The sequence below is a fragment of the Brachyhypopomus gauderio genome, unplaced genomic scaffold (genome assembly GCF_052324685.1).
Source record: "Brachyhypopomus gauderio isolate BG-103 unplaced genomic scaffold, BGAUD_0.2 sc61, whole genome shotgun sequence".
Lineage (NCBI taxonomy): Eukaryota > Metazoa > Chordata > Actinopteri > Gymnotiformes > Hypopomidae > Brachyhypopomus > Brachyhypopomus gauderio.
In genome coordinates, this window is record NW_027506882.1 from 1,017,829 (window position 1) to 1,044,518 (window position 26,690).

General features: G+C 42.6%; 1 protein-coding gene across 2 annotated transcripts in view; it reads right to left on the reverse strand.

Annotated features, from left to right (window-relative positions):
• ajm1 (apical junction component 1 homolog) overlaps positions 1-24,008 on the reverse strand; it is a 78,710-nt gene extending 54,702 nt beyond the window's left edge. For both annotated transcript variants that reach the window (XM_076988289.1, XM_076988286.1), the window contains exon 1: positions 23,826-24,008. The gene's annotated coding sequence lies outside the window, so the exon portion shown is untranslated. The remainder of the gene's footprint in view (positions 1-23,825) is intronic.
• Positions 24,009-26,690: the final 2,682 nt, after the last annotated feature.

A 26,690-nucleotide genomic window follows, 5' to 3' on the forward strand; every position in this document is an offset into this window, starting at 1 on the left:
GTGTTTTCATCTCACACACATGCGCGTTTGACGAAAATGCTGGGGTGAACTCAAGCTAAGCGAACAGCACATTAAAAAACAAACAACACAAACTTAGATATAAACATAAGGCGTGATATGCTTCAGGACTTTGTCACGTTTGGAGCACACTACGAGCTCTGTTATGTACACAACTGTTGTTTTCTAGGTAAAAAGTGAATAAACTCCGTTATCAACACTCGTTACAACGCCACTGACCTGCGCTCACCTTTAGGAAGAAGAGAACAGACAGTGTCAGTAGTTTTGAAGCCCCCTCAGTCGTGTGCGGTGCCTTTGCTGCACCTCGTATGTGGTTTATCCCAAACGTGTGACAGAAGACCGTGTCTCACCAACGAGACTCAAAGCAGTCACTTCATGCCGCTAGTCTCCCGTTTTCCGCTACGCCGGTTTTAAAAGTGTTAGCGGCTCACTAGGCTTGTAAACAAACCGCGCAACACGAAGATGTAGCAGTCTGTCGCCCTCAGAGCTGATGAGGTAACCGGGCCACGGCACACACCGTTAGTGCAGGTGAGAGCGGACTGGCTGGGGAGCCGCATGAAACCAGGCAAAGAGCCGCAGGTTGGCCACTCCTGGTGTATGATATGACACAAATGACATGGTGTCTGTGTAAAAATTGCATCTACTGAACAGCACAAAACAACATAGTACACTAACCAAAACATATGTACACCAACAAAAACATACACTGACATTTTTTTAGTGTAATAGTGATAGACTAATAAAAAATATTTTTTTTTAAAGAAAAGGCTCCTCTTCAGTCCTCCTCTTGCGGGTGTATTTGTCAGAAGACTGCATCTCTTTCAACAGTTTACGATTACCCATTAAGTAGGTATGAAAATCTTTGCAGGTCATGTTCCTGAAATTGTACTGGGTGCACAAAATCCCTTTCAGTGAATCCACAGACATGCAATTCAAGACAGACGTCAAGCACTCTGCCTCATACGGATCACGACCCTGGCGAAAGCACGGGAATTTTTTCTTTAACTCCTCTGTATACGTACACTTTCGTTTCGGCATTGCCGTAGAACCGCTGGACACACGTGCTTTAGCTTGTAAACACTCGGGGGTTAACTGGCAGGCTTTCCTTTTTACACACACACACAATGTAAAGTAGTTAGATTTGAGGAGAAGTACGTGACTAATTTGCGATACAGAGAAACCTGGAATGAAGTGGAATGGGAGGGAGTTGCAATTCTAATCACACTGTACATGTATTATGTTCAGTGGCGGACTTAGCAATTTGGGGGCTCAAGGCGAATTTAGCTAGGGGGCCCATCAACATTAATATGCGAAAAATAAATGAAATGTGCCATGTCAATTGTGATGTTTACACCCCAATCGAAATTTGTCCTCCGCTTTTAACCCATCTGTGCAGTCAGAACACACACACACACACACTAGTGATTACTAGAGGGCTGTGGATCACACGTGTCCAGAGCGGTGGGCAGCCCTAGCCTGGCGCCCGGGGAGCAGTTGGGGTTAGGTGCCTTGCTCAAGGGCACCTCAGTCATGGCCTGTCTGGGAATCGAACCCATGACCCTCCGGTCATAAGACCAGTTCCCTAACCGCCAGGCCATGACTGCCCCAAGTTAGCTAGTCAGGGGGCCCCTATGGTGGGCTGCAGTGGGAGGGGCCCAAGGCAATTGCCTAGCAATGCCTTTATGCAAAGACCGCCTCTGATTATGTTTGAGGCAGTCAAACAAAATCCCGGACGATTTTGAAATTCCCCCTCAACATTTTTTTAGGCCTCAAAAGTAGGGCATGTCTGGGAAAAAGAGGACGTCTGGTCACTCTACACGACACCCTATCAAAAGCCTTCTTGGCATCTTGGCATTCAAAGATTATGTTGAGCACTCGTATATTATGAAAACCTTGTCTTCCTTGAACGAAACCGTTCTGGTCAGAGTCAAAGTCATATTTATTTATATAGCGCTTTTCACAACACACGTTGTCACAAAGCAGCTTTACAATCGTATGGGTCCAGATCCCTAATGAGCAAGCCAAAGGCGAGGAAAAAGTGGCGAGGAAAAAATCCCTATAGGTCAGAGTGGACCATCTGTGGCAAGAATGTTTCAAGCAGTCTAGCCAACACTTTACAGAGAATTTTAAGATCGTTGTTAAGAAGTGAGATTGGCCTGTATGATGTACACAGGGAGGATGGTTTTCCTGGTTTTAACAAGAGTGAGATCTCTGCCATGTTAAGAGATGGAGGGAGGGAGCGGTTAACCAAAGATTCATTAAACATATCTAATAGAGGAGGTATTAGTTTATCCTTAAATACTTTATATCAGGGATGCACAACTTGAAGGAGGAGCCGGGCCACAAATAAAGTTAAAGCTGCTCGATGGGCCAACATGGGGTAGCGATTGTATTTTTTTGCTGACGGGGGGGTTGGCGAGTTAAAATTGTTCGTGGGGGGGGGGGGGGGGGGGGGGGTCGTGCGGTGTCGATTCACGAGCTCGTGCACCTCTCGAATTTTGTAACTTCGCGCACATCGCGCCTCAGCGCAATGAATTCGTGTTTGCAGGGTTCATACACCTATACAAGGTGGAATTAAAGCACTTGTTCGTCACTTTAAAGGTCCATTTCAATATTTCCCAGCATGGTAAACTTAAATAAGTTAAATATTTATACATATACTCAAAATAATTCGCTTTTAATCACATTATTTATTGGTGGTTTATTTTCAAAACGCCCAATATTAACATTTTCACGTTCTCTCATGTTTCGTCCTGGAATTACAAGAGGCTCGTATTTGTTAACGTAATACAAGAGAACTGTTCAGTTAGACAGATATTTGTTGTGAAACGAAGTAGTTACAATTTCAAGCATTTTCAAGTACTTTAGCCTAAATTTCAGCACTTTCAAACCTGAAACACAAAGCAACATTAAAATTGGTCAGGTAAATGTTTTTCCCCTGTTTCTGAGGGGTGTTTCTTTATACTACCACATATCGTTTCGGACAACACTGCACGCGGAAAGTATAAACGCTTCCACCGTTCGCACAGGGTCGCACGAAGTGGGCGGAGTCACGCGCTACGGTCACTCGCGAAAGTGTAAACCAGGCTTTAGTGTTGACTTGTAACTCCCGCGGTAGCCCCACTCAAAAGTAGCCGCAAATGGCCCGCTGGCCGTATGTTGTGCACCCCTGCTTTATATATTTCAATGGGAATTCCATCAGGTCCAGGACTTTTTCCTCCCTTCATGCAGGAAATGGCCTGGGATAGGTCCTCAGCAGTTAGTTCCAAATCTAGGGATTTTACATTGTCGTCATCTAGAGTTGCGAAACATAAGGAATCTAAGAATTCCTTTTGTATTTCAATAGATGTAGATGAGCAGTCTGTGTGATATAATTCTTCATAATTTTATTTGAAAGTTCTGTTAATTTCCTGTGGGTCACTAGTTTCTAAACCCTCTTCAGTTGTAATTGTATTGGTTGTCCTCTCAGTTTCCAACTGCTTATTATGCCAGGATAACAGCTTACTGGCTTTTTCACCTTGTTCATAGTAGGATTGTTTCAATTTCATTAGGTTGGCTTTTGGTTGCCTTGTTTATTGACAGTACATTATACTATTTTCAGTTCTTTAAATAATGCCTCAGAGGGGTTTTTAAGATAATCCGTTTGATTGTTTTTAATATTTTCTTCTAATTGCTCCATTGCTTTCTTTCAAATTTTGTGCTTAAAGCTAGTATAGCTTATCATCTGACCTCTCAAGAATGCTTTAAAGGCATCCCATTGTACAGCAGCAGACGTTTGATGAGTATTCATTTCAAAGTAACAATCAATTTGTGCCCCAATACAATGCAAAAAGTCTGGATCATTCAGCCAGAATGATTGAAGGCGCCATCTAGTGGGCCTAAGAAAAGCTTTGGGTGCATTTAAATTAAATGAAACAGGCGTCATCTGATATTACTATACTATCATACCAGCTGTCTGAAACAATAAATGTCAAATTTGCAGAGACAAAAAAAAATCTATTCTAGAAAAGGTCTGACAGGTACTCAAGTAGCAAAAGATTTTAACTTATCAGGGTGGGCTTTTCTCCAAACGTCAATCAAATTGAATTCTTTAATAAAGTAAAATAACTCCTTTCTGGTCTGATTATGAGATGCATCAATCCTTTTAGATCGGTTCTTTTTAGGTTGGAGAACACAACTGAAATCCCCACCTATAATATAACTACCAGTTAAATCAGCCAAGGTTAAGAATAAGTGTCTGAAAAACAAAGGGTAATCATCATTGGGGCCATATAAGTTGACTTATTAACTTATATTAACTTATAAGACTTATTAACTTAAGTTAATATAACTTAACTTATAAGTTAAATTTTTTTGATAGGATTTCACACTGAATGATAATATATCTACCAAATTTATCTTCAGCCACATTAATAGGTTGAAAAGGCACAGACTTATGAATCAGAGTTATTACCCCACGTGAATGTGGACTAAAAGAAGCAGAAAAGACATGGCCAGGCCATTGTCTTCTAACTCTAGTTACATCATCAGGGGTCAAGTGTGTCTCTTGAAGAAACACTATCTTAGCCTGGATATGTTTAATCCTACTCATGACTTGTTTTAACTTGACAAGCTTATTTAAAGCAGTGGGCCTATTGCTAAAGTAACTAATGAGCCAAGGAGAGATGTGATAAGAAAAAGAAAAACATACACACAAACAATAAACTGTGCCTATAAACATAAGAAACATGAACCTGTGCACTTCCCCAAATGAAATACACACAACACTCCAACATATAACATTCTCAATGACTCTATAGTGGAGCCAGGTTATGGAGGTTAACTGGTCCACCCATACCCAACAGTGAGGAACAGCATACCTGTTGAGCTCCATAGAGCCCCACCAAAAGTGCAAACAAACTTTAAAACATTTTTAGTTGGATACTTGTAAATGCTTACTTTGCAATGCTTTCACCGTCCATTTTGTTGATACCTTAACTGGCCACAGTCAGCAAATAAGAAAAAAGGGGATTTCTCCATGCTTGATTTAGCCACTTCACCAGTGTCAACTTGCTCAGTGTCTATCAGACGCCGGACGAACTTCTCTGCCTCCGATGCGTTATCGAACTTGTGACTTTAACGTGGCACCCCCAACCACGGCGGTGTCGCGCTGGTTTTGAGGTGTGTAGGACTCAAGTGCAAACCCACAACTAAATAAATGCCAAAACGGGCAAACGGAAACCTCCGCGGATGCGGGAAAACCAAAACCAAAACCCCAAAGGGAAAAAACAACTGAACGCTATGGAGGAATCTCGACGTGCAACAAAACCAGTTAAGTAAACAACAAAAGAAAAAACATGCGGATAATAATCAACGTGTCGATACAGCGAAAGAACGGAGGAGAACCAAAAAACACACTGAGAACAGCTCAACGTGTCTAAAAGTAAATAAGAGACGAGGGAGGGGATATGAAGCTTAGGTACAAGACCTAGAACTTCTACCTGGGATACCTGTCGGTCTGTCAACACTGGCAGACAAACCAACATAGAACAGAGGAAAAGAGAAACAGCAGAGAAGAAGACAGAAGAGAGAGAAAGACTGAACACTCAGGGAGAAAAAATGAGAGCAGGCGAATGAAACGCAGAGAAAAATAACAGCGAGAGACAAATGGCTTGGGCTGTGAGTGTAACGACAACAAACAACTTCAGCAATAGGCTGCAAACACCTGTAGCCTATTGCGTCTGATTGCCCCCAGGTCTAGCTCGCGGACTCCTCCTTGTGGCGAACGGAGGAACGCACCTGGGTCCAACCCTGACAGAGTCGTCTTCCCTGGAAGGTGATTAGCAATGTAGCACGGTGAATGATACCGAAGCGCAGTGTCGGGTACGAGCGACGGCCAACTGTTTCTTCACCGGATCAAAGACCTGCCTCCATTTGCGTAGGCTAGTAGAGATGTCAGGGAAAAACAGAATCTTCTCCTCATCGTATTTTATATTGCCCACATTTCTTGCAGCTCTCATGACACGTTCCTTATCAGCGTAGTTTAGAAACTTTATTATAATCACTCTCGGACGCACAGGGAGTCGGTCGTTGTCAGACTGCATCTGCACACTGTCTATTCGATGAGCCCTTTCGATAAGTAATGGTTTTGGGAATTCACCAAGCACTTCGGGGATCATGTTCTCAAGAAAAGTGCACATAGCAGTCCCTTCTTTTCCCCTTAAGATTCGAGCGACATTTCCAAGTCATCCACTTTCCGCATCAGCTCCTCCACTGTCGTTTTCATTGTGTGAGACTGAGCTCATAGGGACGTGATTACTGCTAATCCAGCTTCTGTCGTGCGTCCTGATAATTATTTCAGCTCACCTTGTATTCCTTGAATGGCGCCAAGAAGACCATCAAATCTTGACACAAAATCCTCCTTCATCGCCTCGATAGCAGCAATAATTTGCCTGGAGTTAGCCAAGTTGCCACTGGCCTCCGCACCTAATGCTAGTCGTGCTGGGCTAGAAGGAGCGTCCAACTTTGTGGTCGTCTTCGGTGGTTTAGGAGGCTTGTTTGACGGCATATTAATTGCAAATCGAAGTGAACACAGGAGTGTCTGAATATTTGCGCTGAGAGCAATATTCTGTTGTTGTCCAACTATTACATTTTACACTTTCGGTCAGGAGAGCTCCGCCATGTGACCACCTAGCCCAACGCCATAACCGGAATCCGACAGAGCCTATGATTGAATCATGCTTTGTTGGAGCTCTGTGACACATGCTGAGTGTTGCCTGCAGACGCTGCTTCCTGTTGACGAGTGTTTTTCAAATTTTGTGATTGTTTTTCTAATTCGTGATAACTAATTTGTAATATTTTTGTACTATTTGCCTTCCTAGACAATTTTCACAGGTAGTTTTACCATAGTCAAGACAAGCAGTTGTCTGTTCCCAAAACAGTCTGCTAGCGTAAGTTCCTAAAATCCGCTAAAAGTGGTATGTTTTACCTATGGCTGGTGTTGGTTTGTTTGCCTGTTCGGAGTGTGGCATGTTTAGTTTAGACCCTTTCACCACTGGCAGTAACAGCGATAGCATTTGTGAGAGGTGCCAGTTAGTTACTTCTCTCATGACGAAAGTGGAACGTTTAGAGTGCCGAGTCCACTCATTATTAAAGGATAGAGAGCAAGAGTCAGTTGCAGTTGTGGACACGCCAGGAAGAGATAGTGCCTCCATGACTCCGGTGTTAGAGTCTTACAGACTTTGGTCTATTGTTCGGCATGTGAAAGTAGCTAATTTCGGTTATAGTCAGTTGTTTACCAGGAGCTAGAGCACCGGACATTAGTGGCAACCTTAGACTGCTAGCTAAAAGGAGATATTCAAGGACAGTTATACATTTACATTTTATGGCATTTGGCAGATGCCCTTATCCAGAGCGACTTACATTTTATCTCATTTTTATACAAGTGAGCAATTGAGGGTTAAGGGCCTTGCTCAGGGGCACCTCAGTCATGGCCTCAGGTCTGGGAATCGAACCCACAACCCTCTGGTCATAAGACCAGTTCCCTAACCGCCAGGCCATGACTGCCCTATAATATGCTTGTTATACATGTAGATCGAACAGCAACAGTTTGCTTGAAAGCTCGGTTTGGGTGATTGAACAGCAACACAGTTTGCTTGAAAGCTCGGTTTGGGTGATCGAACAGCAACACAGTTTGCTTGAAAGCTCAGTTTGGGTAATCGAACAGCAACACAGTTTGCTTGAAAGCTCAGTTTGGGTAATCGAACAGCAACACAGTTTGCGTGACTCCTCGGTTTGAGCGTTTGAACGGTTGCATAGTGCATTATAAAAATGGCACAGAGAATCATGTACACCCCAAAGCAAGTGCTGGACATGCTGTGCAATAATGATGAGATGGAATCGGAGGGTGAACAATGTGAGGTGTCGGATGGAGAGGGCGAAAGTGAAATAGATCTGAATCTTGAATCTGATTCAGAATCGGACTCTGAAACTGAGTGTGGTGGTGACTCATTTCAGGCCAAAGACGGTACGGTGTGGTTTGAACAAACTGCTGGCAATCCTCGGGGTAGAGCACAAGAGTGCAATATTGTGAGAGAAACCCCAGGGCCTACGTGTTATGCCAAGGACAAAATTAAAAGTCCACTGACCAGCTTACTGTGTTTGATTGACACAGAAATGTGGGGGGCGCAATTCTGAAATACACAGAGGCAAAGGCTGAACGAAATAATGCTCAGTTCAAACTAACAGCTGACGAACTGAAAGCATTTGTGGATTTCGTTTATTTGAGAGGTATAACAGCTGGTAAAAGCATGAAACTTGATGAATACTGGTCTGCTGACTTAGGAAATCCCATTTTCAAAGAGACAATGTCTAGACAGACATTCAGAGATATCATGCGCTATCTGCGCTTTGATGACAAGAGCACAAGGGCTGCCCGCCTTGCAACTGATAAATTTGCCATGACCTCGGAGATATTTGATAAATTTGTGAAAAACAGTATTGCTTCTTACACGCCCGGTGAGAACATAACTGTTGATGAGCAACTGTTCCCAACTAAAGCTCGCTGTCGTTTCACTCAGTACATGGCCAATAAACCCGATACATTTGGGATTAAGTTCTGGGTGGCCGCTGATGTTGAAACAAAATATATGCTGAACGCCATTCCCTATCTAAGGAAAGATGAAAGCAGGCCGGCTGGTCAACGGTTGTCTGAAAATATTGTGTTGCGTTTGATGGAGCCTTTCACGGGTAAAGGAAGAAATGTAACGACTGACAATTTCTTCACTTCATTGGCACTTGCAAACACCCTTTTGGCGAACAAAACCACTATTGTTGGTACGATGAATAAAATCAGACGTGAGATGCCCCCATGTACACAGGCACAGTCTGAAAGATTTTCCACCAAGGTGTTGCGGGCTGGAAAAATAACTAACGATTTACCAGGCAAAACCTAAAAAAATGTATGCATCCTGAGCTCAATGCATCAGACAGTTTCAATTGATAATGGCGCAAAGAAACTGCCTGAAACTGTTTCATATTACAACACGACTAAATGTGGCGTTGATGTTATGGATCAAATGGCACGACTGTATTCGGTGAAGGGAGGCACCCGTCTTTGGCCTGTCGTGGTTTTCTACAACCTCCTAGACCTGGCTGCAATAAATGCACATATATTGTTCAAACAGTGCATGAACGTTAACCTGAGCAGACGAAGGTTTATTCTCAAGTTGGTAAAGGAGCTGTGTGCACAGCAGAAAATGGTGAAAGCGGCTAGGGCAGTGGCACAAAAGCGAATTTTACCTGAAGCTCCTTGCCCGCCCTCAAAAAGAAAACAATGCCAAGTCGGCAGATGTTCAGGGAACAAAACGTATGACCTCTGCCAGACATGTAAGCGACTGGTCTGTGGCAAATGTGCAAAGACTGCACCTAAGCTGTGTTTTGAATGTTGAGTTGTATGAAGCTGACACACAAATCAAAACAAAGGGAACTTGACTTGAGGTGGGGAATAGGGCTGCCACAAACGATTATTTTAATAGTCGACTAATCACCGATTAATTTTTACGATTAGTCGACTAGTCGGATTGTACGTTAATTGAATATAAAACATACAGCTTATCACACTAGAATGCAACTGCTATTATATAACCATCATTAGATTTCAGCTATAACTAAAAATAAAAACAATTAAGATCATGGTTCATTAAACCTTTAAAGAAATATGCAGCTTGTTGCAACAAACAATTATTAAAATAAGGATAAGGCACTGCCTTAAAAAACACAAAAATAAATAGGCCTACATTAATAAATAATTTTTTTTTAGGTTTTTCTTTCTTTCATTAGTCTCTGGCATCAAACTTCGCTACATTTAAATCAAATTAGGTAGGGACCTGAAACTAAGGAGTTATTCACAAAAATAAAGTTTTGGTCTCACTGACGTTACAGAAAATACACAATGCGTGCTAAGGCTAATTAAACCAATCGCCATCACTAATGTTAACTTTTACAGTTACCACGATAAGCAGGGTTGCCAACTCTCACGCATTGAGAGTGAGAGACACGCATTTGACCGTCTTCACACGCTCACACACCACACATCTGATATCTCACGCCGAAAGTAAGTACTAAGTTAACGCTCTGTTTATGGTAACTTTAGCAGCTAACGAGCAATTTAGATTACAGAGATGACGGTCCCTATTCATCGTTGTCACAAGTAGCCACAACATGCTTCAGGTACGTGGTTGTGCTGCCGTGGAAGGCAAGTTCTGCCTTGCAGATATTGCACGCGTTTCGGAACCCGACTACGGAAAATGATCCCGCACTTTTGAGTTCCGTAGCCGGGTAGCCACGATACCAGAGCCTGTCTGTATAACGTCCTGGGATGTCGTCAACTGTCTACCCCGGTTTCCACTAAACTGCGCATGTGCGTCAAGGACAGAAACGCAGACGCAGCAGTGGAAACTGTCACAGCAGTTTGGAGAGGAAAAAAAAATGACGCATCGACTAATAAATTAGTCGTCGACTATTTTAGTAGTCGACATAGTCGTGACTAGTCGACTAATCATGGCAGCCCTAGTGGGGAACGAAACTTATTCAATATACGCTAAAGATAGACGGCATGCACCCATTGTTGGCCTGTAGCTGTGTTCTACAACCTCCAAAACCTGGCTGTAATTAATAAATATTGTTCAAACAGTGCATGAACATTAACCACAGCGGTGAAGGTTTATTCTCAAGTTCACAATTCACTACATAAATGGAACTTAATTTGAGGTGGGGAACAAAACTTATGCAATATACGCTACATGTAAATCACCGAATGGTGATAACGCTCGGTGATAACACAGTCGTTAGGACGTGGGATCACACATCGGCTATTCACCGATCAAACACCTAATTTGAAACGGCAACACAATACGGCGAGATAAAAAAGTGAACATTAGAGAGGAGAGAGGCAACTATATTTGTGAAGCCATCCGTATCATTTTAATTTTGCATTTTGTTACGCAAAGGTACATAGCCTACCTTTTATAATGATATTTTTGTAACTAATTTTGCCTATTTATGCTTTTTGTTCTTTGTCTAACACAAAACATTATAGACATTTATTTGTAGATTTGTTATGTTCACCATAGCCTACAATTCACTAACATACACAACTTTTAGACATTAAAACTTGAAATGGCGTAACATTGAGTATACAAACAAACTTGCTTTAGCTCGGTCTGCGGGCTTCACTTTGCTACTCTGAGTATCGAACAAGCTTTCTGTGGATGTGGGGGTGGAAGGCTGCAGTGCAGTCTGTAGCATTAGCAAGACAAAAGACGTGAACGCTTCACAGTGGGGGGTGTGGGCCAGTGGGTTAGTGGTGTGGCGAAGAACACGATAATATAGTGTCATATATGCCAACAGAATAACACACAGACAAATAAGCAAACTATTACACTAACCAAGCAAACTATTACACTAACCAAGAAACAAAACTGAAACTATATTTTGCATTTACGTTTTCGCACAAACCAGGAAATGCAATATGAAACTAAACAAAACTGGCAATGGGGAAGCTACTGAGAACAAGGTCACAAGGCACTGATTCTAAAAGGTTTAGTCACATTAATTTGTTAACTTATTGACGTTACGTGCAAATGTCACCATTAGGAATATTTTGTTTGGGAGGCTCATTCTTCCTTTTGTGCAAAACGCCATCTAGCGTTAATTATGTGTCAGTACCAGCTCCCCTGTGTAAAGACTCAGCGGTCTTTTGACCAGCCGAGGTGCGCTTTAAGTAGGTGAAAACAACACGGCGCTAGTAGGAGGTGGTGAAAGCGGTCAGATGACCGGCCCTCCGCGCTTCTAGGTATAAGTATGTAAATGAGGCGCGGCGCTTCTAGTGTTGAATTGGCCCAGAAGATGTCCGATGCGGTAATCTGCGCTGGTCTCATCCCAATGTGTTCCGAAAATCAAGTGGGCTATATTGATAATTATAAAACATTCAAGGGCAGGCCTGGTCTCTTAGGCAGGGATGGTGTCCACCCCACCTGGGATGGCGCTGCCTTGCTGTCCTGCAGCATAGCCCATAGCCTGTTATTTAGTCGGCAGAGTAGTATTAGGAGCTGCTGACAATCTGGACTTGCAACCAAGCCTCAGACAAACATGATAAACTGACTGTCTGCGAGCTGCCAAGAGGCGTTACCTAGTTCCATCAGGATTGAGACAGTTCCTGTGCTCCAGGTTAAATTCAATTATAGGTACATTAAAATAGTCCATCTTAGTCAAACCTCGCATCCGATTATAGCAATATGACCAATCTGAAAATCGGATTAATCAATATTCGATCACTCAATTCTAAAGCAGCTATTGTAAAGGACATTATAAGCGGCCAGAAAATTGCTGTTCTGTGTCTCACAGAAACTTAAATTCGATCTGATGAATATTTAACTTTAAATGAAGCCACCCCTGCAGGATACAGTTATGTACATAAAGCAAGACTGTCAGGCAGAGGAGGAGGAATATGTATAATCTATGGAAATTCTTTGGAAATTCATTAGAAACACTTAGATATCTTCAATCCTTTTGAGATGCTATCTATTAATTAGTGGTGGGCCGTTAACGGCATTTGTTAATTTGATACTCTTATCGGGCGATATAAAAATTATCACCATTAATCTATTCTTAAAGTTTGGTTGGGAACTGGGTCAAAATGGGTAAGCAAACTATGATGACTTTCAACTTGATAGTTTAGCTCGGCTGTATTCCTAACCAAATTGCACAGAGAGAACGAGTTTTCAAACCTGTGAATTACAAATCGGACGTGTGTTTACATGGATGCAGCCACGAAGTCGCCAGGTTTGCTTCATGGAAAATTCATTTTTAGGAACGTAAAGTGTTACCGGAGCGGAGCTCCGAGCTCCGAGCTCCGAGCTCGGAGCGGAGCTCGGAGTCGTTTTCTGCATGGTCCTAGCACTAGATTCGTCGCTATTTAAATATTTCTTTTTAACCGTTAAAACTGCAGAGGACCAAAACTGGCTTTTGAAAAAGTCCCCCCCAAATTACGTTCGTGAGGTTAAATGTACTAAATGTTGGCTTACATTTCAAATATCATGTTTAGCTGAATAAACATGTTATCAACCCCTTTTAATGTACAGTATGTAGGCTTACAAATTCATGTTTAACTGAATAAACCGTTGAACACGAGTAGCCTACATTTTATTAAGCATGTTTTTTTTCTTCAAGTATCAAAGTAGAACAGCTTTCTCAAGCAGTCATTGATGCATTTTGGAAACAGGAGATGAGCCCCTGATCTAATGCACCCTCTGTATTAAGAAACCCTATCTCAAAAACTGACTTTTAGGGGGGGCGCTATGGCGTACGATAAGTAGTAGACGTGTCTAGCAGAGCTCCTCTCTGATAAATCGAGGTTTAATGATAATATAATATTTCCCGTCCAGAAACTATCTAGGATTCATTTTTGAGATACTGTTCTTGGTACTTTAACGACAATGCCACTGAAGAACTTACCACCGGTGAGAAAACTTGATGAGAAAATCCTAAATGAACCGCATGGCGACACGGCAAAGGCTGAGATGCCCGCTGAGTTCTCACAAGACAGTATGACTATTTTTGCTGCCATTAAGGAAATGAGTGAAAAAATGGAAGGCAGATTTAATTCTCTGGAGCTTTGTTTTCAAGCCAACCAGGCAACTTTAACGGAACACGCTACTCGTCTTTCAGAGATAGAGGAAATGAGTGGCTAGCACGATGCTAGGCTATCTCGGCTAGAGCAAGAGGCTAAGCTACTGGTGAAAGCTAACAGGACCCTACAAGATAAAGTTACCGACCTCGAGGCGCGCTCCAGGAGACACAACATAAAAATAATTGGACTACCCGAGAAAGTTGAAGCGGGACGGCCGACCGAGTTTGTTACCTCTTTTATTTGCGACATTTTAGGGAAAGAACATTTCTCAAAGCCTGTGGAAGTTGAACGGGCACACCGGCTGGAGGCACTGCCGACGAGCGATCTTTCCCGACCACGGATCATGATAGCCAAGATACACAGCTACCAGGTCAAGGAGCAGATAATGCGGCTGGCAATGCAACAATCTCCCTTGTCTTAACAAGGCCGGCGCATTTATATTTTTAAGGATTTTTCCACCCGAAATAATGAAACGGCGTCAACTCTTTGATGACTCGAGAAAAAAAATGAAGGCTGCGGGCCTTCCGCACGGGTTTCATTTACCCCGCCCGACTGATAGTTACACATGGCAACAACACCAAAATATTTAACACTCCAGAGGATGCCAAATGTTTCTCGGACAATTTGGAAATCAAATGAACTCGCCATGGGCGCAGTCTGGGGCTATGTAACGATCAGGACAATGTTTGCTGTCTACATGTTGCGGTACGTTTGTGACCACTTTGAAAGGGGAAGGAAAGTAAACAAAACTACCAGGTAACGGTTTTAGGATACAATGTTTTAAGGGACAATATAGTTGCACATGTTATATTCTTTGCATGTAAACACTGGTTTCGGTACTTTTAAATGTGATCTGTTTGATAAGTTTAGACTGGTTTAAATGGGAGCACTAACTTGCAGTGCGCGCGAAGTCCTGTTTATTTTAAGTTTACGCCATATCAGAGGGGAGGTCTGTTATTAGAGTAGTCACACCTTAGCTTCTTGCTGGGTAGTGTTAAATTCATCCCTTAGCTTTATGTTTTTGGGGGTTTCTCTCCCGCTTTGTTTGGGAAAGTGGGATAGGGACGTGGTAGGGATTGTGTGCACATTTAGCACACTTGTGTGTTTTTGCTTGTATATATTTTTGTTAGGGGCTCTCAACTTTTTAGTCACTCACAATGTAAAATTCTTATTCTCCCATGGCATCCAGAAAAAACATAGGGGTCACTATGATGAGCTGGAATATAAGAGGATTATGACACCCTATTAAAGGAACCAAAGTTTTTGCCCATCTGAAATCCATGCACTGCGATGTGATGTTTCTTCAGGAAACGCATATCAGGCCATCCGAACAAACCCATTTACGGCTTAACTGGGCAGGACATATATTTCAGTCAACATTCTCGAGCAAAGCTCGTGGGGTGGCAATCATAATTAGGAAGAACATACCTTTTCAGCATTTGCAGACAATATCTGATACTAACGGCAGGTTTTTCATAGTAACCAGTCAGCTTTACTTAAGACATGTAACTCTAGTTAATGTCTATGGACCAAATTTTGATGATGCAGGCTTTTTTCGTAAAATATTTGAGAAATTACCAGATCTTACAAACACTAATTTGATTGTGGCAGGAGATTACAACTTAGTTTTGGACTTGCACCTGGACAGATCTTCAAAAAACAATCAAGTCCATCAAATCCAACAGATAGGGAATACTCTTTCTTTTCCAAACTGCATAACTCGTACTCACGAATTGATTTATTTTTATTAGACAACAAACTTTTGCCATGTGTCATGGACTCCAAATACCATAACATTATAATTTCAGATCATGCACCAGTCACTGTCACATTTCATTTCAACCAACCAAAGCAACAATTTTCGTGGAGACTGTGGCCTGCCCTTATGAATGATGCTGACTTTTGCAAATATATTTCAGGTAAATTTGAAGAATTTTTAGACACCAATGATACCTCTGACACCTCAGACTCTACTCTTTGGGAAACCTTAAAAGTATTTATGAGAGGCCACATTATTTCCTATGAAGCATCAATGAAAAAACTTGGAAATTCTAGATTGAAGGATATTGACTCCAAGCTATCTCAGTTAGAGGCATTATATAGACAAAATGGCAGCAGTCAAACATTGCAAGAAATTCTTAAATTCAAATACGAATATAATACAATTCTAAATAAACAAGCTAGTGACCAGTTGCTCCAGCTCCGCCTCGGTTACTTCGAACTTGGGGATAAACCCCATACATTGTTGGCTCGACAGCTTCGGGGGGATTCGATCTAGCATAGGAGAAGTACTCACAAATCCCAAGGACATAAACAAACGCTTTGCAGAAATTTACCAGGAGCTATATAAATCTAAAGCCACAGGGGATGTTGATGCGTGGCTTGACAGTTTACCTATTCCGAAACTTGATAACAATTCGTGTGCAGCTTTAAATGCCCCTATAAGTTTGACTGAACTACAGGACACTATTAAATCATTCAACATTAACAAGGCCCCCGGCCCAGACGGCTTTGGGGCCAAATTCTATAGAACGTTTTCCAACCAGGTTTCTCCACTCCTACTCAGAATACTGTCCCATTCTTTTGAGGTGAAAAAGCTACCCCAACGCTATACTGCGCAGATATTGCTCTTTTACTCAAACCAGAAAGATGAAACCTACCCAGCCTCATACCACCCAATATCTATGCTTAATCTAGACTTTAAGATTTTTACCAAAATGTGGGTTCAAAAAAGGGCATGTTATTCTTAGATGCAGAAAAAGCGTTTGATCAGGTCAAGATATCTGTTGGAGATATCTGTTGAAAGTTTTGGAGAGGTTTGGTCTTGGAGACTCCTTTATTTCTTGGGTACGACTGGCATATCTAGATCCAACGGCTTCGATAGTAACTAATCAGGATAAGTCACAATCTCTCTACAGAGAGGCACTCGTCACGGTTGTCCCCTCTCTCCACTCCTGTTTGCTCTTGCTATTGAACCACTGGCAATTAGCATAAGAAAAGATACAATAATTAGACCAATAACCATTGGAGGAATAGACCATAAGATATCGCTTTATGCAGATGACATCTCCGACCCTGAACAATTGGTTCCACGCATACTTGACATAATAAATAGCTTTGGTACAGTTTCTGGATATACAATTAATTGGCAGAAAAGTGATCTCGTATCTCTGAATGCTGAGCTAGATCCCACATTTATCTCTTCCACTCAATTTAAAACCTCAGCAAAGGTGGTTAAATACTTGGGCATTAAAATTACTAAAAAGCCAAAATTACTTTTTGAATACAACTTTATTGAAAGGCTGAATGCCTTAAAAAAGAATATAGAAAAATGGAGAACATTGCCTCTGTCGCTGATTGGTAGAGTGAACGCAATAAAAATGGCTTCATTACCAAGGTTTCTTTACCTGTATCAGAATATTCCAATTTATATCCCAGCGTCCTATTTTAAAGAAGTCGATTCTATTATCTTACCATTTATCTGGGTTATAGGGCACACAGGATCTCTAAACAACACCTACAGAAACCAAAGGAGCATGGCGGTCTGAACCTGCCTTGTGTTTTACATTATTACTGGGCAGCCAATGTTAGAATAATGGTGTACTGGCAACTAGCTCAGGGCCAAAACCCTTCTACAAACATGCCTTCCTGGCTGACGATTGAGCAGAGTCGGATACAGAAAACGTCCCTCCAGGCAATTCTCTTTTCATCCCCTAGGCCATGGTCCTCTCGCACAGAACAACATTTCACCTTACTCAATTCAGAAAAAATTTGGCTACAGATTCGCAAATTTTGTGAACTTCCAGACACTTCAGTGAATGCCCCAATCTGGTATAATCATGCTTTCTCCCCATCACTTACAGACAGTGTCTTTAGGGAATGGAGTCACAAGGGTATCACTTCTATAAAAGACCTGTATATAGATAAAAAACTTTGTTCATTTGAACAATTACAATCAAAATATGCATTACCTAAATCTCACTTTTTTAGATATTTGCAATTAAGAAACTACATAAAACAAAATTTTCCCTCATTTGGCCTCCTGCCTGAGGACAATGCCCTGTACAAGATCTTGTTAGGCCCCCCAGAGGCTAAAAATTTGATTTCCTCATTAGTCAACATTTTTTTCTTTTAAAATCTCTCAACCGGCAGTAAAAATAAAACAATTATGGGAGGAAGACCTTAATTGTCACGTTGAGGACCCCGGCCCCTCCCTTTTGGGCGTGTGTTGACGTAATCTACGTGCATCGTCTGCGTCTATGGATATCCGTGGTTATGGCATGTCGTGTGAATAATCAGTATCACCTGTGACTTGTCTCGTAATCACGTGGGGCTAATGTGGTTTGTCTATTTAATGTGCGCTCGCGCAGTGTCCTGTGCTCGTCGTTGTCTATGGTTTACACGTTGTTGTGATTGAGTCGATGTTCTTCGTGCGCTTTATTTGTGAATAAAAGAACCGTGACGTCAGTAGACAAGGATTCCCGTGTCTCGTCCTTCGTCCAGCCCCGAACGTCACAGAACGACGAGCCGTCAGAGACACCCTAACCATGCCAGGCTATGCCACCCGGCTGAAGAAGGCACAGCGCCCCAGCAAGCGGCGTCACCGCGCTTCTTCCTCCCCCCCGCGCCGCGAAGCCCCACACCAGGAGAACACGCCCACGCTGGAACAGCTGGAGCAGGACCCCGTGTGCGCTCAACAACTGGCCGCGGCTCGGGGGCTCAACAGCAGGGACCCCGAAACAGCGAAAATGTTCCGTGAGGGGGCGGTGCGTCTATGGTGGCAGCTACACCCTTCGCCTTCCCGCGCCCCCTCGCCTCTGCGGGTGGGTTCCTGTGTTATAGGTGCCACCCCAGAGAGCGAGTTCGGGTCAGAAGACTCGGAGGTGGAGGAGGAGGTAGAGGACTACCCCCCGTCTCTAGACGACGTCTCCACCATTGACTATGGTGGAGAGGGGGAGGAGGACTACCCTCCGTCGGTGAGCGAGGACACCACCATCGACTACGGTGAAGAAGAGGAAGAGGAGGAGGAGGATTATCTCCCTCCGCCTATAGGTCCCTCTGCCACCGAAGGGAAAGGTGGGGAGGAGGACCCCGATGACGACGATGGGGAGGGGGAATACGGGGATTACCCTCCGACCGAGGGCTCGTATGCCGAGGAGGAAGAGGAGAGCCCTCCCCCCTCGGAACTGTCGGCCAAGAAGGCTAAAGGGAGGCGGACCCCGTCCTCTAATCGCTCTGGAGGAGAGAGCATGGACTGCTCCTGGGGTGGCAGCCCGGAGCAGCCCATGAGCTGGAGCCAGGACAGTGAGGCGACGGACAGGGAAGTGGAAGCGCCTACTGTCAACTCCAGAGGAGGGTCGTGGAGCGAGGTGGAGGGGCCATACGACCAGCTGGGGGGAGAGTCCGCCAGCCGCGCTGCACCGGGCACGTCCGCCAGCCACGCTGCACCGGGCACGTCCGCCAGCCGCGCTGCACCGGGCACGTCCGCCAGCCGCGCTGCACCGGGCACGTCCGCCAGCCATGCTGCACCCGGCGTAGGGTTCGCAGCGAGGGCAGGAGAGGGACTGCCCACCGCAGCACCTGCAGCTCCCGACCTCTCCCCTCTCATCGCTCTCCTCCTGGCGCGTAGCCTGGCGCCTGTTACGTGTTTGTATGTCCCAGTGTTTGTGAGTCTTCCCGTGTGTATACCAAACCCATTTTTCCCGTTTGTTCCTCTATGTGTTTACGTTCCTGTGTGTATGTTTGTGAACGTCCCGTTCAACCTGTCTAACGTCTTTTCCCCGGTCTTCCCAGGGAGGGTGTGCTAGGCGATTCGTGACGGACGCTTCGCTAAGGGCAGTCACCTCCCAGACGCAGGACTGAGCGCGTCGGATCCGCCCATCGTCGTGGGTTCGGGGCACTCGGTCCTGTTGGCACCCCGGGACGGGTAGTGCCCTTGGAGGGGGCGTCTGTCACGTTGAGGACCCCGGCCCCTCCCTTTTGGGCGTGTGTTGACGTAGTCTACGTGCATCGTCTGCGTCTATGGATATTCGTGGTTATGGCATGTCGTGTGAATAATCAGTATCACCTGTGACTTGTCTCGTAATCACGTGGGGCTAATGTGGTTTGTCTATTTAATGTGCGCTCGCGCAGTGTCCTGTGCTCGTCGTTGTCTATGGTTTACACATTGTTGTGATTGAGTCGATGTTCTTCGTGCGCTTTATTTGTGAATAAAAGAACCGTGACGTCAGTAGACAAGGATTCCCGTGTCTCGTCCTTCGTCCAGCCCCGAACGTCACATTAATATGACGATCCACGATGATTTATGGAAACAAGCTCTGAAGAATATCCATTGCTGCTCAATCAACACGAGACTTCAACTGATACAATTTAAAGTTACACATAGACTACACTATTCCAAGGCCAAATTAAATAGAATTTTCCCACAAACCTCTCCTGCCTGCGATAGATGCGGGTACACTCCTAGCACACTTGCCCATCATTTTTGGTCATGCCCTAAACTCAGTAGTTTTTGGTGCTCAATCTTCAGGTGGTACTCTGCTGCACTATGTAAATTTAAATCCTTACCTTATTTTGGCTTTACTGGGTTCCTCCAGCATGTTAGAAGGTTTGGATCATAATGCCTGTACAGTAGTAGCTTATGGGATGGTTATTGCTAAGGGGTGTATTTTGAAATTGTGGAAATCTGACTCACCACCTCACTTTGAAGCATGGCTGAAGGAACTAATTGGAGTTCTCCATATTTAAAAACTAAGATATGAGGTATCAGGGAGCCCACAGAAATTTTATAATATATGGAGTCCAATCTTAAGAGTTTTTGAACCCGTAGACGACCCCCTATTGATAATTGTATAAATAACTGGACTTGGAATTTTGTGTTAGATTTTGAGTGAGTTTTGACATGTCTTAATGCCCCATTATTTCTGATTTTTATATTTTATTGTAATTTATTTACTTCTTACATTGTTTTAACATGTTTACACCTTCTTTATTGCCTCACTGGTTACCGTGTTTTAAATATTGTGTTTAAATTTGTATGTATGTTAAAAGTTAAAAATCTTAAAATAAAACTAAAAAAAAACAAAAAAAAACTGACGTTTAGTCATTACTTGGGTAGCACGCATATGAGCCATTTTAATATAGATTAATCTAGAATAATTTCAAGATTTCAATGAGATTAATCTAGATAAAAAAATTAATCTATGCCCACCCCTACTATTAATATAAGTAATCCGGCAACAAATAAGAATGATTTCTCACTTACTAATCTGTAAGACCACCAGATCTTTATAAACGATTTCAGCGATTTTGCAGCAGATTTTACACTATGCAGTGACCACAAAGTTAATGGTAGGAGACTTTAACATACATTTTGATAAGGTGGAGGGTCTGCTGAAAAGGGCCTTTACTTCAATATTGAACTCTGTTGGCTTTACACAAAATGTATCAGGACCTACTCATTATTGTAATCATACCCTAGATTTAATTTTGATACTGGGTATCGACGTAGATAACAAATATGTTTCCTCAAACTGCAGCAATCTCCGACCTCTATCTAGTCTCATTCGAACTACAGCTTAACCTGAATACCCACTTGTCTCCTCTGCATCGTTTAAAATGCTCGATAAATTCATCAGCTGCAACAGAGTTTATTGAAACCCTCTCTTACTTAACTACTTTAACCTACCTACCATCAGATCCAGAGGAATAAGACTGCTTAGAGAATACCTGCAGATCAGATCAGATCTACTATACTATATCTACATATAGTAGCCAAACATCTCGGTGTCATACTCGACTCTGAACTATCACTTGATAAATACATAGATAATACTACTAGGATAGCTTTTCTATATCTCCGTAACATTGCCAAGTGTGTATTTTATTTAAAATAATTAACACCCTTGAGCCAGGACTTTGGACATAGATAATGCCGTGATGTTTGCTGTGGTGGATAATTAAAGTCTAGCTCTTATTTATGCATAGAAACATAAATCAACAATATAATCTGTTGCGTCTTTATGCATGTGCAAACGAGGTGAGTCTGAATTTGCCACAACACATGTTGGTTTGAAAAAAATTATCCGTCGTGCCTGCTGCTTGCATGTGCTAAATGAAAATGAGCACTTTCTTCTTTGATTTACAACTTTGACCACCTGATTCACTTTCTGCTCCACCCCTTACGGGTGAAGAAAAATCTACAGAAAAGCCACATCTCATTATAAGCTGCATGGTTCAAATAGTGGGGAAAAAAGTGGCTTATAGTCTGGGAAATACGGTAATAAGGTAACAGCAGGGGGAAGAGCCTTTTCTTATAAGGCCTCCCAACCCTTCCAGAATGTGTGCAGGACTCTGACAGTCACAATCTTGAGGTCTAGGATGAAAACTTACTTATTTAGTTTAGCATTTGGTAATTAATGTGGCCCCTTAGCTAAAGGTCACAGATCCAAGGTTTCATGGACAAAGAGTTTTAAGGTAAACTGAGGTGCTGGTGCTGTCATCCTGTCACTGCACATGATCACTCAAGTTTGTTGACAGTAGTGGGTGGATGCCAAAGTCTCAGGATGCTCCCAAGTCTGGGCTACCTTCTGGTTCTGCACTTTTAGCTAGGCTGTAATCATTTAATGCCAGAGTTGCTGCCACACTCCAGAAATGTTTTTTCCCACATATAATCCCATACAGAGCTAATTGTCCCTCTTTTCTTTTTCCAAATGGCTGCCCTCCTACACGAGAAATACTAAAACAAGGAGAGACAAGCCTTTCCTGCTATCCAACCTGGGCCTGCCACATCCTGCCAGCTATGGATGCAGGATCAACCCACTGCCCTGGCCCCTCTCAACACCCCTGCTATAGCTGTATCTCCAGGGCCATGGACTACTATTACTCATCATCAAGAAGTCTAGGACTCTTAAGAATAAGAATTACATAGAGAACACGTAAATAAATACCCATAAAGATGATACATATTCATCCTTCCCATTAAGTGCCATGGGGAAAACAGCAGTGTCAGATTCACATGGACTCAACTCTGCCACCAGAAAAAGTGCAAAGTATACAAATAACTGAGTTTGCCATTTTTACAGAGACATACAGGCTGACACATACTAACTCAAGAATATCTTACGTTTTAGAGGTCATATGGCCTCTTACATTCTCTAACCTATTTTCACTCTTGAATAGACAATGGCTACCTCTGCACGGGAAAGTGAGGTTAAGTACTGAGATGAATATTTGAAAAAGAGGGAGAGAGACCTGAGCTAAATGTAATTGGTGTGTGTGTGTGTGTGTGTGTGTGTGTGTGTGTGTGTGTGTGTGTGTGTGTGTGTGTGAGAGAGAGAGAGAGAGAGAGAGAGACAGAGAGAGAGAGAGAGAGTTAGAGAGAGAAAGATGTTGTACCTATTTATTAAGAGTCATCAGTATTATTTCTAATATTTGTTTCAGCCACTAAATTCTGAACAACAGTCATGAACTTATAAGTGTATTTTCTCCTGTTTTGTAAAGGTCTGCAGCAAGTAAAATCTTGTACATACTCTATAGGCACTACAGTCGTGTTCCCTCATCATATGACGTACAACCCTACAGCATTTTAAATCACGTGACACAAGCGAAGAGTTTCATCACGCATCATTAGAGGTTAGTCCAGTTTCACGAGTAAGACGTCCCTGCCTTTGGGCAGCCTCGAAATTCCCGTGAATTCCCAAATAATAATAATAATAATAAACCTTTTAAAAAACATTTTAATCCTTCTATACCGTTATAGTTATTAATCGAGTACCTACGCACCCTATGTTTTATAAATCCCATACAGTAAAGGTAGTTAAAACATAATCCACAAAACATTTATTTAAAACATGTTCAAAATGAAACTATTTTTTGAACGGCAGACATATGTATGATCGTATAAGCGACGAACATGCACACGGGGATATTTTCGCTAATATAGGCATGCATCATTTTATATAAAAAAACCTCACGTCATATAATTAGTTGAAACGATCTAAAATTATTATATCTAAAACTTAAACATGGTATAGGACAGTACAGCGGAAGTAAAATCGTTATTTCCTCGTCATATTAAGGATATTTAATAATGAAGAGACCGACAGGGCAACACAGCAATGTAGGACGACGCTCTTACCGTTTTAATCTCACCACCAAGTGCATAATTATCCATTTCCCCCACGGAGATGTAGATACGTTACAATACTGAATAATTTGACGATAGTTGCATTTTATAAGTAAAAACGACATTTATCCGTCTTATCGGTAAATCATGTCCTCCACACATTGGCGTACTGCTGTGCGTATGTTTAGCACCGCATACGTCGCGTTACTACTAGCTCTTCTCTCAGTAGGATACCCGGCGTTTCCAATGCGTCTAATACGCTTTTAAAGGGGCGTGCCAAGTGCCAGTTTGTGCGAACCTATTTATGTAGTTAATGGTATTTGGTTTCAAATGTGAAGTGAGAACTGTAACCTGAAAATCAATTTTGACTGAAAGTGAGCTTGTGTCGATATGACTTAACAGTGTTTGTGAATAAAATGAAAACGAACACCGTTATAGTGCTATAGGTTTCCATTAATCGTTCCACTGTAATTTACATATTGTTTGGTTTTTTGGTGTTTTCCTAGATGCAGTTTTTGGCAATATAATAGTTCTTAAGTTTCCTAATAATTTAATTTCAGTATTAAATGTGTGATCTTTGTGCAACTGTATTTATTGCTGTAGTTATAAAATCTAGTTAGAGCATTCAGGAATGCGACAGAGTATCTGATTAAAACAGAGATAAGATGTAAGGATCCATACAGTTCAATTATCACAGGCTATTATTACAGGGATATTGGGTTATGGCAAAGGTGGATGGTAGAAGTGGAAAAAGTAGATATAGATGGTGATGAAAGAAAGGACAGAAACAAGCATTATAATCAAATTTATTCTCACATCTGGTAATACTAGTGTTTAATATATGTGCAATAATATATAAAGAAAAGGAAAAAATACATAATGCTAGATATGTTTTGTTCAACACTGTGTCAGCTCTCTTTCCAACATGAGCAGGGCAGGTGTGCACTGCATGGAGTCTTGAACTGCTGACCTGTAGGCCATGAGGATGAGGGGGAGATAGGTGTCCCAGTCTTGCTGGTGTTCTGAGCTAACTGCTGGACCAGTGTCCTGTTAAACCTTTTCACCAGACCAACGCTGTGTGGGTGGAGTGGGGTGATACGAGTCTTCTGGATCCCGAGATGTTTCGCACATGGCAGCAAACACCCTGGGTTCAAAGTTCCCACCCTGATCACTGTGAAGGGTCTCCGCTGCCCCGAACCGGCTGAACATCCCCTCCACTAATGCATTAGGCACCGTCTCTGTCTCCTGGTCTGGGATGGCATATGCCTCCGGCCACTTAGTGAAGTAGTTCATGGCGGCGAGAACATAGCAGTTTCCACTCAAAGTGCAGGGGAATGGGCCCATGATGTTCACAGCCACCCGTTCCATTGGTGCTTCCGCTGGTTGCTCTTTAAGTTGGGCACGGTACTGATCCAGTGGTCCCTTGTGCAAGTCCTTCACATCCCTTTGCTGCTGACCCTAGTAGTAGCGTTGGCGAAGCGGCACGGGGTCTTGGAGACACCGAAATGGCCAGAGCCTGCACCTTCTTGGCAGGCTTCCAGCACAGCGGACCTCAGTGACCTCGGCACCACAACCTGCCATATCTCCACATCCAACATGTCCACATGGGCCCCACATGTGATATAAATGAGCAGTATGGGTTTTATCTGGGCCTGGGCTTAGAACGGGCTTTTTGAAAGGTTCTAATCATTACATTTGTCGGCCCCACTGGGGTTATAAATCCTGGCCCCAGCTGGATTGTAGTTGCAGGCTCCAACTACATATAATATACATATAACATATCATTTACAAAAAAAGAAAATTACCTGAGGATATTAAATTAAATTATCTTTAGGCATAGACATAATATACACAGACGCCTCACGGACCGACACCGCCTATTGGTGCCGATGTTACAGGCTGCCACCATATTGGATGGGTCTCCTCTGTGCTCCAAGTACATTTATTTGTACTGAGAAAGGAGTATAATAGCACTATGATAATCACAACTCTGTGAACCTTTACCCGATTTTCACACAATTTGGTTTGTTACAAACAGCAGAGATGTAGTTATGACACAGGACGCTGTTACATATTACATACACATTAAATACATGCTTTCATGCTGAAATACTATGCTCTTTAACAAAGACAGACATATGATATGGCATAGTAATAAGTGTATAAATTAATTCATTTTATAATTTAATGAATAAAGTTTTATTGTTCATGTGAAACTATTTCACACACACACACACACACACACACACACACACACACACACACACACACACACACACACACACATTATATACACACATATGGGGCTGAGGATCTAAAACCCTTGAACAATAACTGTTTTGCGATGTGTTGCAGCCTTATATTGTGAAATACAGAGACAACAAATGACAGGAGCATGAAATAATGGTTCTCGATTCCAAATTGGGTTTCTGCAATGTGCTCCCTGAGTAAAAACACATCTTCAGAACCAATCTCAGCCCGAATGAATTGGTTGACAAAGCACACACTGACACCTGTTAATTTTTGGCATATCACACGCTCTGCTGCTCTGACCACATTCACTGTTCCATCTGAGGTGATCATCAGACCACCATTGTTTTTAAGTTGAAGCAGGTGGTAGCTCTGGTCAAAGGATGAGGGTACAGCAGCTTTGACAAGGCTTGCACAGTACACCTCCCAGGACATCCAACATGAGGGCTTACAGAGCCATATTTTGCAGGGTCCTCTTCATGTGTTCTCTGCAACATGTCCAACATTGCTGTGTTGAGCCCGGGCTTGGCATCCACTGCTTGCATCCACCTTTATGAAAAAAGAAAAAAAAATTATGTAAGTGCTTTAACCTATTTTGGGGACTTTTTCTTTCTTTCATTTTTTCTA